Here is a 12,693-nt window from a genome sequence, read left to right on the forward strand (position 1 = left end):
TGTTTTGTATTTTCTACAGATTCTAATACTGATAAAAGGCAAAAGAATGTGAAGAAATGATGGGACAAATAAGACCCTGGCTTTTAAAAGCTTTTATACAATTTAACAATTGGTCTGAATACCTAAACAGGCTAAATTAAGAATCAAGAGCTTTCGGAAGTCCTCTCTGCATCACCCACTTTTTGGACTGGTTCTCTTCACAATGAAGCATCGTTAACTGCACTTTTAATTTGTGTAGTCCATCCAACAGACTAACTAAGCGTTCCTATTCTTTTCTCTCTTCTGAGCGCCCCCTGGTAGCACACGGGTGCACCTTGGTTCATTGTCAACATAAAGTATTAAGGTGAAAGCTTACATTGCAATGGGAACAATTCCTCTCTCCGCAGCACAGACTGTGACAAAGAGCGCCTCTCGGTAACACGTGCTGCTCTGTAAAGCTCTAATCTTTCAGTTAGATCACATGCTAATGTGGAGATGTTTTCAAAATGTGGATAACTGCACTCTTAGCATTAACACAATATAATGGTGCTTTCATTTTTCTTTCCCGATGTAAAAGAGACTTTCTCAGGAGAGTAGAGCGAGGATAGAAGTACAGTATGGACAAATTGTTTCTGCCTAGTGCCAATTGTATTCGGTCAGTAACATGTAAGTGATACCGAGCTAAGGATTATGTATTGACCACAACGCGTTTGTGCCAGATGTAAAATACAGTGAAACACAATGAATGCTTTGAGATGCACTTTACAAATGGTTACATTTTCTACTTGTTCTGCTCCTCCAGACTGGCAAGGCAGTCATGTCTGTTCTCTGTTCAGTTTAACAAACACCTGGTGGAGAAGACCTTACACCACCCACTACTTTTTAAGTCTGCGGTTTTCTGTGAAATACAGTACTTTCTTATTTCGCCAGAAGTAGTGTTCTCCTAAAACGCCTGTTGTGCACCCTTCCCATGGCAGGACCTTCATTACCCATCTTCTTAAAGTGCCTTTGCAGTCACAGCCTACCTTCAGTAAGAAAGTACTTGTTCAGATGAGGCCTGTTCTCTTCCCATTGTACTTTGGGCCCCACTTGATATAATAATGCACTCTTTTCAGTTACATTCTTCTACAGGTGCTTTATAGTGTTCTGGTTTTTTTTTTGTGTGCAAATTTTAATTTTTCCCCTTCAAAAGGTCTGTTATGCCAAAGGTGCCCGCTCTCTTATGTTCTGTTTCTTTGTCCATGTTTACTCAAGATACAGGCGCTTCTCATTGGCGTTACATCACCAGTTTTAAAGCGGTTTTACAATGGAATGTCAGTCAGTGATGTAACTAACTTGTTGTACTATGCTGTCTCTTTCCAGGCATTGCTGCTTCTGTTGCCATTTTGCCTTCAGACTATGCTATTCTGATAAGTGATGCTTGCAGGAAACTTTAGAAGTTAACCCAGAATCTTACCAGTCTTGCCCAGGCTCTCCCTAGTTTTACTAATGTTAATGTTTTACACTTAAGTATTAACCATTTCTGTCCGTTAGCTTTATGAATGTCATGGTCGTGTACCGACTGGTTCTTAAATATTCAGATTTAACTAATCTGTTATACACTCTTTTGCAAACAATTAATCATGTAGCAGTGCAGGTTATAAAAGAAACGCAATTTAAGCCATAATAACTAAGTTGAATGTTTTTCAGCACTTACCTGCTACCTGATGTGGGCTATACCAGTATTCCTCCTACCAGTTAGTTTGGGAGAAGTGATAAGAATAAGACACAAATGGACTGAGTCGATTATCAGGGATGTTCCACCAAACATCCCAAGATGTTCTGTTTCGCACACAGCATCCAATTTCACTAGACCGAACACCGCTACTTTTTCTGCGCACTTATGGAATCCAATTAAAAACATGTTACTGGCTACATCGTGCCGTTTTGGAAAGACAAACCATGGCCAATCCACCTATCAAGTTGTTCAAAGTACTTTTTATACCAGTGATCACTAGATTGCCGAAAAAGTGATTTTCTTGAAAATTGTTTTAGACCATTTAATGGTTCCCAATCACCTCTGTGCATAGGTAACAGGTCTGCTTTATTTGAATTATGAAGTGCAGCCTCTACAAAAAGGATTACTACAATTGTAAAACGTAAATTGTACTTTTTCTCCTACCGATCAGCTGTTCCTATTACAGTATATGAAAATCCAAAGTATTGGGCCAGAACTTTAGTACTCCCAGGACAAATGCAAATATTTGGATTGAATGTTGCTTTTCAAACAAGTCCAAAAGGATGTATGATCTTGAAAATACCAAATCATTTTACAGTTAGGACTGCTAGCAATTATGCAATGAAAAGCGCTATAATGTATTATAAAGATTTATGAGTCCGTTGTGGTCAGGATTTCCTTTTTTTACATAGACTTTTTGACATATTTCATAGCTAACTTGCATATTACTTTTTCTTTTTTTTCTTTTTTTTTGTTTCTGATTTTTCTTTTTTTTTGCCAAAAATGAATTCCTTTGTTTTACTTGCACTGGAATGATTTGTCAAAAAAAAAAAAAAATGTTCTTTGTGAAAAATATTGGTTTTAAACTTACTTTATACTCCTATAAATGCTTTGCAAAAATAAATTGAGACACATTAATAAATTACCTCTTGTAATAAATGTGGAATGGGCAAACAATGAGTTATTAGCTGTTTTTAACTTATAACTTCCAGTATGCTTTGTTCAAGGCTTTTGGAGTTTTGATATGTAACCGCTAAGAATTTACATGCTGTCTAGTCATTTGTTTTCTTTAACTAAAATAATCAGGATTCACATTACAGTCAAATTTTTTGCTTATGGCGTGAGTGACCAGACGTGCATCCTATGCACTAAACTGAATGTTAAAATTTTAGTGTTGATCAATATGACTTGTAAAAAGACTATTTTTGATGTTCTTGTGATATTAGGGCTACGTTTAAATACCCAAGTCTAGTGTTCACTATTTAATGGCATTCTTTAGCTGTGTTATTTATGTTATTACAGCAGCTTTCTTTTTTTTTTTTTTATGGAGGTACTGCCTTTTTACTCTTTCTTTGATGACCAAAACATAGAAAAGTCATTTTTAAATCATTACCAGTGGTCTACATTTAAGGAACATTATAATAAGTACTGACTGTATTTTAAGAAAACAATTTTGTATGACTTTTTTTTAGTACATTATACAAGGACACATCCATGTTTTTATTCAAAAGCATCCTATATTTTTTCACAAAAACCTGGCCTTGAGGTCTACGAAAATTTGAATTCTATAGGTAATCTTGACATGAACCATGGCAGCTCTATCCATACATAAAATACAGAGGGGAAAAATATCCTTTGCACAGACTTGCCTAGTACCGTATGTGACCTGACTATAGGGAAATATAGTGAATGTAACTGAACAAACTTTAAATATAGCTTAACTTTTATACGACTTGCCAATAACATCTTCAAATGCTGATGAGGGGGTACCTTATTAGATTGAAAAAATGTATAACTGGATATTACCCATATAAGATTAAAGTTCTAGAAACCAGTGGCAACCAATCAGATCTCTCCTTTTTATTTGAACTGCACTAGAAATTTAGTTTTTATTAAGCAACTTTTTTCATTGTGTTCTTTTTTATAAATATCCTCCAATATAAATTGTCTCCATGATATATTGAATTTCTCAAAACAACCTGTTCTGACAAAGAAGACAATGCAGTGGTTCCCAAACTTTTTTTCTCGCAGCACCTTAGAGTATCAGCATTTTTTCACTGCTCCCCCAGGTTAAGTTTCTTATTGATAAATACAGCAAAGATTATTAAGTTACGTAAATTGTACTTACCTGTCATTCAGTTCTGTAGCCAAAGTTTCAGTTCTGTTTGGCTGTATTTTATGATCGGCAAAACCATTGCTGGTGCCTGCCAATAACATTGGTTTTGTACCTCCCTCCAAGTGCACCATGGTATCTCGCGTTGCTCATAATGTACAAAACGTCATTATGGTGGAGAAGAAGTATCAGCACTGCCATCTGCACAGATACCCCGGCACTTGTGTAGTTTCACGGCGCCACTAGATCGCATGCGATATCGCATGCGATTTACTATCCATTTCATTACCCCACGATCCAAGTGGGCATAGAGTTGATTTTATATAGCGTGGTGAGCACAGCGAGGCGAGCGGACACGGAATGTATTTGATGGAATTGCATGCAAATGGCATGCGATATCGTCAGTTGCTATGAAACAACATCCGTGTCCCCTTGCGGGGCTCGCTGCGCTCGCCGCGCTATATAAAATCAACTCTATGCCCACTTGGATAGTGGGGTAATGAAATGGATAGTAAATCGCATGCGATCTAGTGGCGCCGTGAAACTACACAAGTACCGATACCCCTTCACCCCCTTTATCAGGGAGGAGTAGCATGGCAAGTCACAGGGGAGCTATGTGTCCCAGTCATTATTGGTGCTGTTCTCTACAAGGTAGTAAGCTGATAGCAGGGGACAATGAATGAGCAGTCCGTAACGCTGACCATTTTAATGCCTGCATTTTAGAAGCTACGGCTGTTGTGCTCATATACCACAGCATGGGCAAAAGGCAATGAGACCTAGCACATCGGCACTAGGCTGATGTGCTATGCGGTTTGGTAGGAATCGCTAAAGGGGGAATTTTTTTTTTTTTTTTAAACTTGTATTATCTGTGGTTTGAAACTTGAAATGTAATGGTAGATGCTTAGTCAGACTGCAGTATGGTATGGGCCAGTCTTTGCTTTCATAGAACAGAGGCCACTATCCAAAGTGGGAATAGGTAATTAAATTTAAATCTAGATTAATCACAGCTACCAAAATAGTATTATGTATTTGGTCTTCTCTTTTAAAATAAGCACTTGCAAATCTTTTTTTATAGCATAACCTGAAACCTGATGCTTAACAGAATCTTAATTCTATTTTTGTAAAGAAGAATATTACGCTGCTTTCACAAGTCAGTGTTACAGAATGTTCCTTCTGTGTTCTGTTTGAACCCCACTTCATGCATCTGTAACAAATAATGGGAAACCTTGATACTAGTACCTGTATTTTAACATCTCTGCAACCTAATTTTACAGAGCAAACTCACACAATATGCTCCAACATTGTCATATTCTCCAATAAATAACAAATCTGGTTTATTCACATTCCCTTATTGTTATGACCAACCACAGCGCACAGGCTGTACAATGACTTGGTTCCATACTCTATTTTAATCTGCAGGTTGCATTCAAATGAATATTGGGAGTAATCCATTCACGGGTACTGCTATTTCTTTATTCACATTCAGCCAGACATAGCTGTATCGGATACCTGTATTATCTTGTGCTTATAGATGCAGAAATCATATACAGATGGCGTATAACCAGATTCCTGTATAGTGGTCACTAAAACTGCTGTTTGTAAGAAGTCATTTTGTTAAACCGTTGGCTGCGATAATGCATTGGAATATATACTTGATTTTTAAATCATTTTACGTTTTTGATTTAATAGTATAGAAGTTATTATATACAAAATTGTACTCCTGTGCACTGGGGGCTAGTCTTGTGTGCTACCCTAGAAAAGAGGCACATGCATGCTGTGTACACGCACATCTCTGTGGTAGGGTCACAGGACATTTTATGAACTAACTTGCCTCATTTTGCTGAAGATTGAGGTCACTGTTGTCGTCATGGCCTTGTCGTCAGGGTTTATGCTGTTGCAAGCTCCACACATTGGCAAAGCTATTGTAGGAGCAAGTTTAGTTCTCAGTGATTGTTCCTGTGACATCCTGTCCCATGTAAAATGTGATCGAAAGAACTGTGATGCTTTCCGTTGACTCTTCCCTCCCAATGAAGAGTGCCTAAAGAAAGTCCCAGCTTACAAGTAACCTTTCTATTTAATGCAATGTATGTGGTGACATTTGTGCCAAGTGCCAACTGGCAGCGATGTTCACATAGACAGTAATTTATTGTCAAGGGAAATCATGTTGGCGATTTCATATACAGTGGTAAAACAATATATTAGTGTGTGTTTTTTTATATCGGAGTCCCTGTAAAATAAAAATTTATTAGCTACAAGTTGTTTATTTTAAGTGTACGTATTAGTGGTATGATAGGACTTGACCTCTTTTATAGTATATCTACTATTTACTAAATCATTTTTAGAGATCTCCGCTTAAAAAAGCCAGCCACCTACTGAATCCGTTAATCTCAATAAAGCCATACTTGTGAAAATAAATAATTAAGGGTGAAGCCCACCTTAACAGAGCGCATTATATTGTCCAATTAGGTGTGATTATTCTGGCTGAACTTGGGTGACGTCAGATAATTGCTGGTCTGTGTGTGAATATAAATCAATCTGAACATTGGAACGTTCTGAAGGTTGCATTCTTCTTTAAGTATGGAAACAATGAAGTCAAACCGCATATACAAATCTTTAAGTTGATTTCTAAAGCAGTCAAAAGTATTTTACATTTGTGTACATAACTGCACCTATTTTCTCAAGGCTACTTGATCTCTAGGCTCCGTATTTGCGAGCACCAATTTGAAGGACATGGAGACAGGAGTCACTGCTGATGCTGGTACTTGATAACATTTAGTAACAAATATAGCAAGGTAAAAACCATTGTAGATGAATCCAATGATTTTATTTTTTTAAATGTGTTGATTTGTTTTACAACTCCCAGAAACTTCAGCTAGTTCCGTTAGAAAGTATGGTTCATTTAACAGAAAAAATGCTGAATATTCCATTGTCTAATCTTGGACTAGCCGTATTCTGGCAAAATAAAATGCTCTTTATTAAATGGTTTGGAGACTGGTGGGAACATAGTATATCTTGTCCCACGTAGCAAAGTTTGGGATCAGGTTCACCACATCCAGAGGCCTGAAAGTGGTCTCAGAAATACATCACTGGGACTTTGGGTGGGTGAGTTGGCATTGCTGACATGCTTAAGGGATACGTATCTAATGTCAGATTTCTGCTCCTCTAGGATTTCTATATTTTACTTTTATATGTGCAAAACTGAAATGTAACAAACTGAGTATAGGCCCAGTTGGCCCATTCAGTTAGATTAAATAACCATATGCCAAATCCACATCTGCGTACCCTGTCTCACACTGCCAATGGGATTGGTTTGTCACAATGGTTGACTATAAAAATATGTAAGCCAATAAAGATGTTGTTTCCAGACATATGAAGTATTGTACAAGAGTATTAGTTGAATTGTAATATTTTATTGATGATTGCTGTCCTTTAAAAGGAATACATTTGAGATGTCATCAATCTCATGTGAATTGTGTAAATGTTAATAATGGCAAACTGTGTGTTTATTACATTTACTGTTAAAAGAAGAAAAAAAAAACAGATTTAAAGAAATGTATTGCATTTTGACCACATCTATTGCAAATTATGTAATCCATGTACAATTGTCAGACAACATGACATTAAAAATAGTTTATGTATAGAATTAATAGCACCTCTTTATTTGTCTGGTTATCAAGCTTGGAAGGGTCCTTTTTGAGGAGAACGCTATCAGCGCTGGCCTATGGCTGATACTAATTCTCCCCATATCTGATGGTGAAGGATTCTATGGGACAGGGGCACATTAATATCAATGCTGCTATATTTAAGATTGCCCCAAAATATTTGCATCCTCTGTATGAACGATCAGTAACACTAACCATTCCCACTGCAGTTCTTCATTAGACAGCTGAAGGTGTCTTTACCCCTGGGGTAGCCAACCCTAGTCCTCGAGAGCTACCAACAGTGCATGTTTTGCAGGTCTCCTCACAGAATCACAAGTGAGCTAATTAGCTCCATCTGTGGATCTTTTAAAATATGTCAGTGATTGAGTGCAGCAGCTAGGTTGTCTTGAAAATGTGAACTGTTGGTAGCTCTCGAGGGCTAGGGTTGGCTACCACTGCTTTACCCCATTGACAATGACTGTAGTTGCTGCTGCGGCATGAGCAGTCTCCCCGATTTTAGTAGTGAGATTCCCACGCATGTGCACTGGAGCTGCAAGGAGGAGAGGGGGTGGGGAGGGGGGGGTACTCGGCAAGCGCACCTCTCCCCTGTTCCAGAAAATAAGATGTTTATACATCTTGTTGATGTGGAGGCTTAATTCACCTTGGTAAAGAGGCAAAGCTGGAAGAGCAATAGTGGCACTATAGGCCAATATAGTACATTTACCCCTAGGTATAAACAAAATATGCATTATGGGGAAGAAGCCCAATCAATTACGCTAATGCAGCCTGCTTATTTATAAAGGAGATACACCACCTCTTGTAGGTAACTTGTATGCAAAATAAATGAACAGCTTGGCACAAATACCATATAAAAAATGTTTGTGCAATATTCAAATTAAAACAATTTTATTTAAACTTTAGGCAATAACATGCAAATGGCAGCAGATTAATCCAGGTATCAGAATAGTGCATATAGATATACCTCACCCTGGGTATGGGCTGCAGTGGGCTATGCTTGGATTCAAGTCTGCGGCACCACCGCAGAAGGCTTCAGGGGTTGGTTCCTGGTTAAAGTGCAAGTGCGTCCATATAAAAGTGAACTGATGCTTGAAAGTGCTTGTTCTTCAAAGTGCATCAGTGTAAAGTTCAGCAACGCGTTTTGGAGAGATCCACTCTCCTTCCTCAGGCTGGATCACCCCAAGGTATGACAGAGCCAAAGGGAAGGATAGAGTAACTCCCTGCATATTGATGGCAAGTGTAAGAAAGCCGGGGGAATTGTCATACTGTACAATGAGACAGAATCAGATTTGCTGAAGGTAGGAGAGGAGAAAAGGGGCGCTGTAAAGCAAGGTTAATGCTAAGGCTGAAACATCAGTGAGGGCACTGTTGACATGGTAAGTGGTGGGTGTAGTTACATATGGCTGTAACAGTAGACAAATAGCCTTAGTGAAGTTGTCATATCATCGATAAGGAGGGCACTATTGGTAAATCATTTATAATTATCTTTATGATCATTGGACAAAGGCAGTGCTGAGGTAAGTCGCAATATGGTCAATAACAAGAATATACTTCATTATTAAGATATAGCACCAGCATATTCCATTGTACTGTATAGTTGGGAACAAAACATTGTAAAATGAGACTAGGTAATAATAGACAAACTAAAGGTGTGTACGCACTTAGCGATTCGCCGCGCTGCTGATATCATTAGCTCCCGGACAAACGATATAGGGAATGTTCACTGAACAATATCATTCAGTGATGCTATCAGGCCCCTGCTCTGTACATGCAGTCATTAATAAATTGAGCTGCCTGTAGAGACCGGCTGGGGGGCTATGTTTGTGTCATTAACAACCCATGGGAAATCACATTATGCATACTGGGTGACATTTTATTCCTCAGAAGGGCCAGAATGAGCGATGTCTTTTAAAATATTGAGTAATGTATATGCATCTTATGAGGACCCTCCTTGCAAGCTTACAATCTGTAGGTAAAAAGGAATTTGATATAGGAATAGATGGGAGCAGCCATATTCCAAAGGTTCTTTGGTGGGCTGTATTATCTAGTCGCAAAGAAACACTGGCCTGGTGTAGAAAGAGAACATATGTAAGTGTTATATGAACTGAGAAGAGCTGTGGTGTGGTATTCCGCAGAGTGGTTACAGCCTAATAAAATAAATCATGCAACCGTAAATGAGAACAGGTAACAATTGAGATCTTGTGGAGAGTGGGGTCTTCGTAGTTAATGAACGAGATGTATGTTAGTGGTGTAGACTTGGTGATGGCATAATATATAAGCATAAGTTTTTTTAGATTTAAATTTATACTATTTAGGCATCCAATGTAGGGAAGGTCATAGGAATATCTGTATTATTGCTGCATTCAAATGGATTGTAGGGGTAAGTCTTCTAGGAGGGGATAAGGTCGGTTGGCTGACCTAAAGATGGTTGACACCACTAGGTCGACATACTGGAAGGTTGACAGGTGTCTAGGTCGACATGGCATAAGGTCGATAGGTGGTTAGGTTGACATGGTCTTGGTCGACAGTCAAAAGGTCGACATGGGGTTTTTCACTGTTTTTTGAGCTGATAGGCAGTATTTCATGCCCTACCATCCACTAGGGCATGGTGGGACAATAAAATAGTGTGTCGAGCGTAGCGAAGCACCATGCCCAAAGCATGGCAAGTGCAGTGCATTTAAAACTGTGTCCATGCCGACTGTGTCGACAATCGGGTCAAAAAAGTGAAAAATCCCATGTCAACCTTTTGGCTGTCGACTTAGACCATGTTGACCTAATGCTTGTGTCAACGTAACCACCTGTCGACCTTGTGCCATGTCGAACTAGACACCTGTCAACCTCCCAGTATGTCGACCTAGTGGTGTCAACCTAAAAACTTGTCGACCCAATGATCCCATTCTGCTAGGAGAAGACCAATATAGACTTTTTAAAAATCAATGTGGGAAATGAGTGCACAAATTAGTTTCCAATGTCTTGTGTGAGAGATGCATTTAACACAATTTGTATACAGTCTGAATTTGATTTGCATAGGATAGTCCTTAGTCAATGACAAATTGGCATTGAGTTTTGGCGTTGTTTATTGGGTTTTTCAACAAAAATAGGACTGTCAACACCTGTTGGTTGGTAGGAATATTAGCAGGTTTCTTTTCTTCAATTTAACATTTAATTAAATTAAAACAAATACAATGTAAGCATACATCAATGACTGAATATGATACTCATGCATAAAAAACATCCACGATCATATTAAAAAAAACGGTTAAGATAATAGAAATGTTTAGTGAAAATCAGAATACAAAAGAAAAAATGGAATAAAACCCAAACCCCAGTACAGCGGAATATATCTGTCTAAGTTATGAAATAAAAAACATGTAGTGGTGTCAAACATGTAGTGGTGTAAAAAACAAAAACAAATGTTTCCCAGTCACCATAAGTACTGTATCTAAAAGTAAATTAACTTTGTGCATCTGGCTTATGTGCCCCAATTAATACAATTTTCACACAGCGTCACTAGGTGATCACTAGATAAAGCTTACAGACCTCATAGAAAACTTTTTCCAAAGCATTTTCATTTTCCCTCAATCAAAAATATTGTGATAGAAAGTGGAGTTTGAGTGTCGACACTTGAAGCACGCATCTGATTGGCTTGAGGCTACATTATGTGCTCTCTTGAAAGAAACGCTTGGTGCATTGTTTTGATGTGGATCACATGTAGCATTGTCATTTCTGTGTGTTTTAATAAAATGGGAGAAGTAATTTGTGGTAAGTCATTTCTCCAAGTATTAATACCAGTAGTAAAAGGAAAGAGAAAAAAGTACTGCTTAGAAAAAAGTATTTTTTTAAAACTTAACTTTTAATATTTATTTATAGTTTTCAAGAATAAAATGGACATACTGAAACACACTCCACATGAAACATAAAGATGAGGATTATATATACTAAAGAAATGTACCATATATCCCACTTTTTAGAGAAGGATTTACACTCTAAATATCAAGTACGGTAATAACACTGATCTTCTGTTATTGTAATGGTAGATAGTAGCAACAATGCAAAATTTTTCCTTTATATACCACAATTATTCAGGATTAAGCAAATGGCAGTTATCAGTCTTGAAAGAAGCAATCAAGGCGATCATCCCTTGTAACCTTATTGCTCACAATCAAACAGTTACTGTGGCACTAATGTGAGATAATTTGTTTTGCAACCACAATTATTCAAGATTAGATAAACGATAATCAGTCTTAAAACAGGCAATCAAGGTGATCATTCATTATAACCCTATTGCTCATAATCAAAAAATTTCTAGTGTAGACTTGTGCATTGATTTGTGCTACAATTAGACTAACTTTTTATGTTTTAACTAGATGTTAATAAACATTGTAGCAATTTATTATTTGTAAGCTAGTAAGTCACAGTTCTTAGGTACATGTAAAGTCAATTATAAAACAATTGTTTAGAATTGTGGTACAGAACAGCAAGGTAGATTGTTCTTTTATATTTGGGTATTCACGGTATAACGGCCGTGCTGCGGCACACCTTTAATTTCTAGAATACAGTATATCTAGTTTCTGTGACCAAACAACATTTTTAATTGGTCTTTAATTAAGGGCAATTTCAGTGTAAGAAGGGGGGGGTAGTGGTGATAAAATAGTGAAAAAAGCAGGGCACAGATGAAGCGATAGATGCGAAACGGCCATATGACCTTCTACCCCATCGTCAAGGCAGCACGTACCAGATGACTGCTGACGGCTTGTATCCCACTGCAGCAGATTTATCTAATCTTGAATAATTGTGGTTACAAAATAAATTCTCACATTAGTGCCACAGTAACTGATTGTGAGCAATAAGGTTACAAGGGCTGATTGCCTTGATTGCTTGTTTCAAGATTGATAACTGCCATTTGCTTAATCCTAAATAATTGTGGTATATAAAGGAAAAATATTTTGCATTGTTGCTACTATCCACCATTAAAATAACAGTAGATCAGTGTTATTACTTGATATTTAGGGGGTTGTTCTGGTTGATTTGCAAGGCTGCGAATTCGCAGCCTTGCGAGTCCACCAAACCCCGCCCGGCGAACGACCGCCCCACCGCCGCCCCTCAAAGTGAGGCTTCGCCCGAACAGCTGCGAATGGATGTTTTGCATAAACATCCTCTCGCATGGCTCGGGTAACTGCCCACATCTTTCGATGGTCACCGACCATCGAATGATGTTTAGCGTG

The 12,693-nt window shown here is 38.0% G+C and overlaps 1 protein-coding gene across 2 annotated transcripts in view; it reads left to right on the forward strand.

Annotated features, from left to right (window-relative positions):
* PTPN11 (protein tyrosine phosphatase non-receptor type 11) overlaps nt 1-7,456 on the forward strand; it is a 71,769-nt gene extending 64,313 nt beyond the window's left edge. For both annotated transcript variants that reach the window (XM_083151439.1, XM_083151438.1), the window contains exon 16: nt 20-7,456. The gene's annotated coding sequence lies outside the window, so the exon portion shown is untranslated. The remainder of the gene's footprint in view (nt 1-19) is intronic.
* Nucleotides 7,457-12,693: the final 5,237 nt, after the last annotated feature.

This window comes from Crinia signifera, chromosome 1 (assembly GCF_055691185.1).
Source record: "Crinia signifera chromosome 1, ASM5569118v1, whole genome shotgun sequence".
Lineage (NCBI taxonomy): Eukaryota > Metazoa > Chordata > Amphibia > Anura > Myobatrachidae > Crinia > Crinia signifera.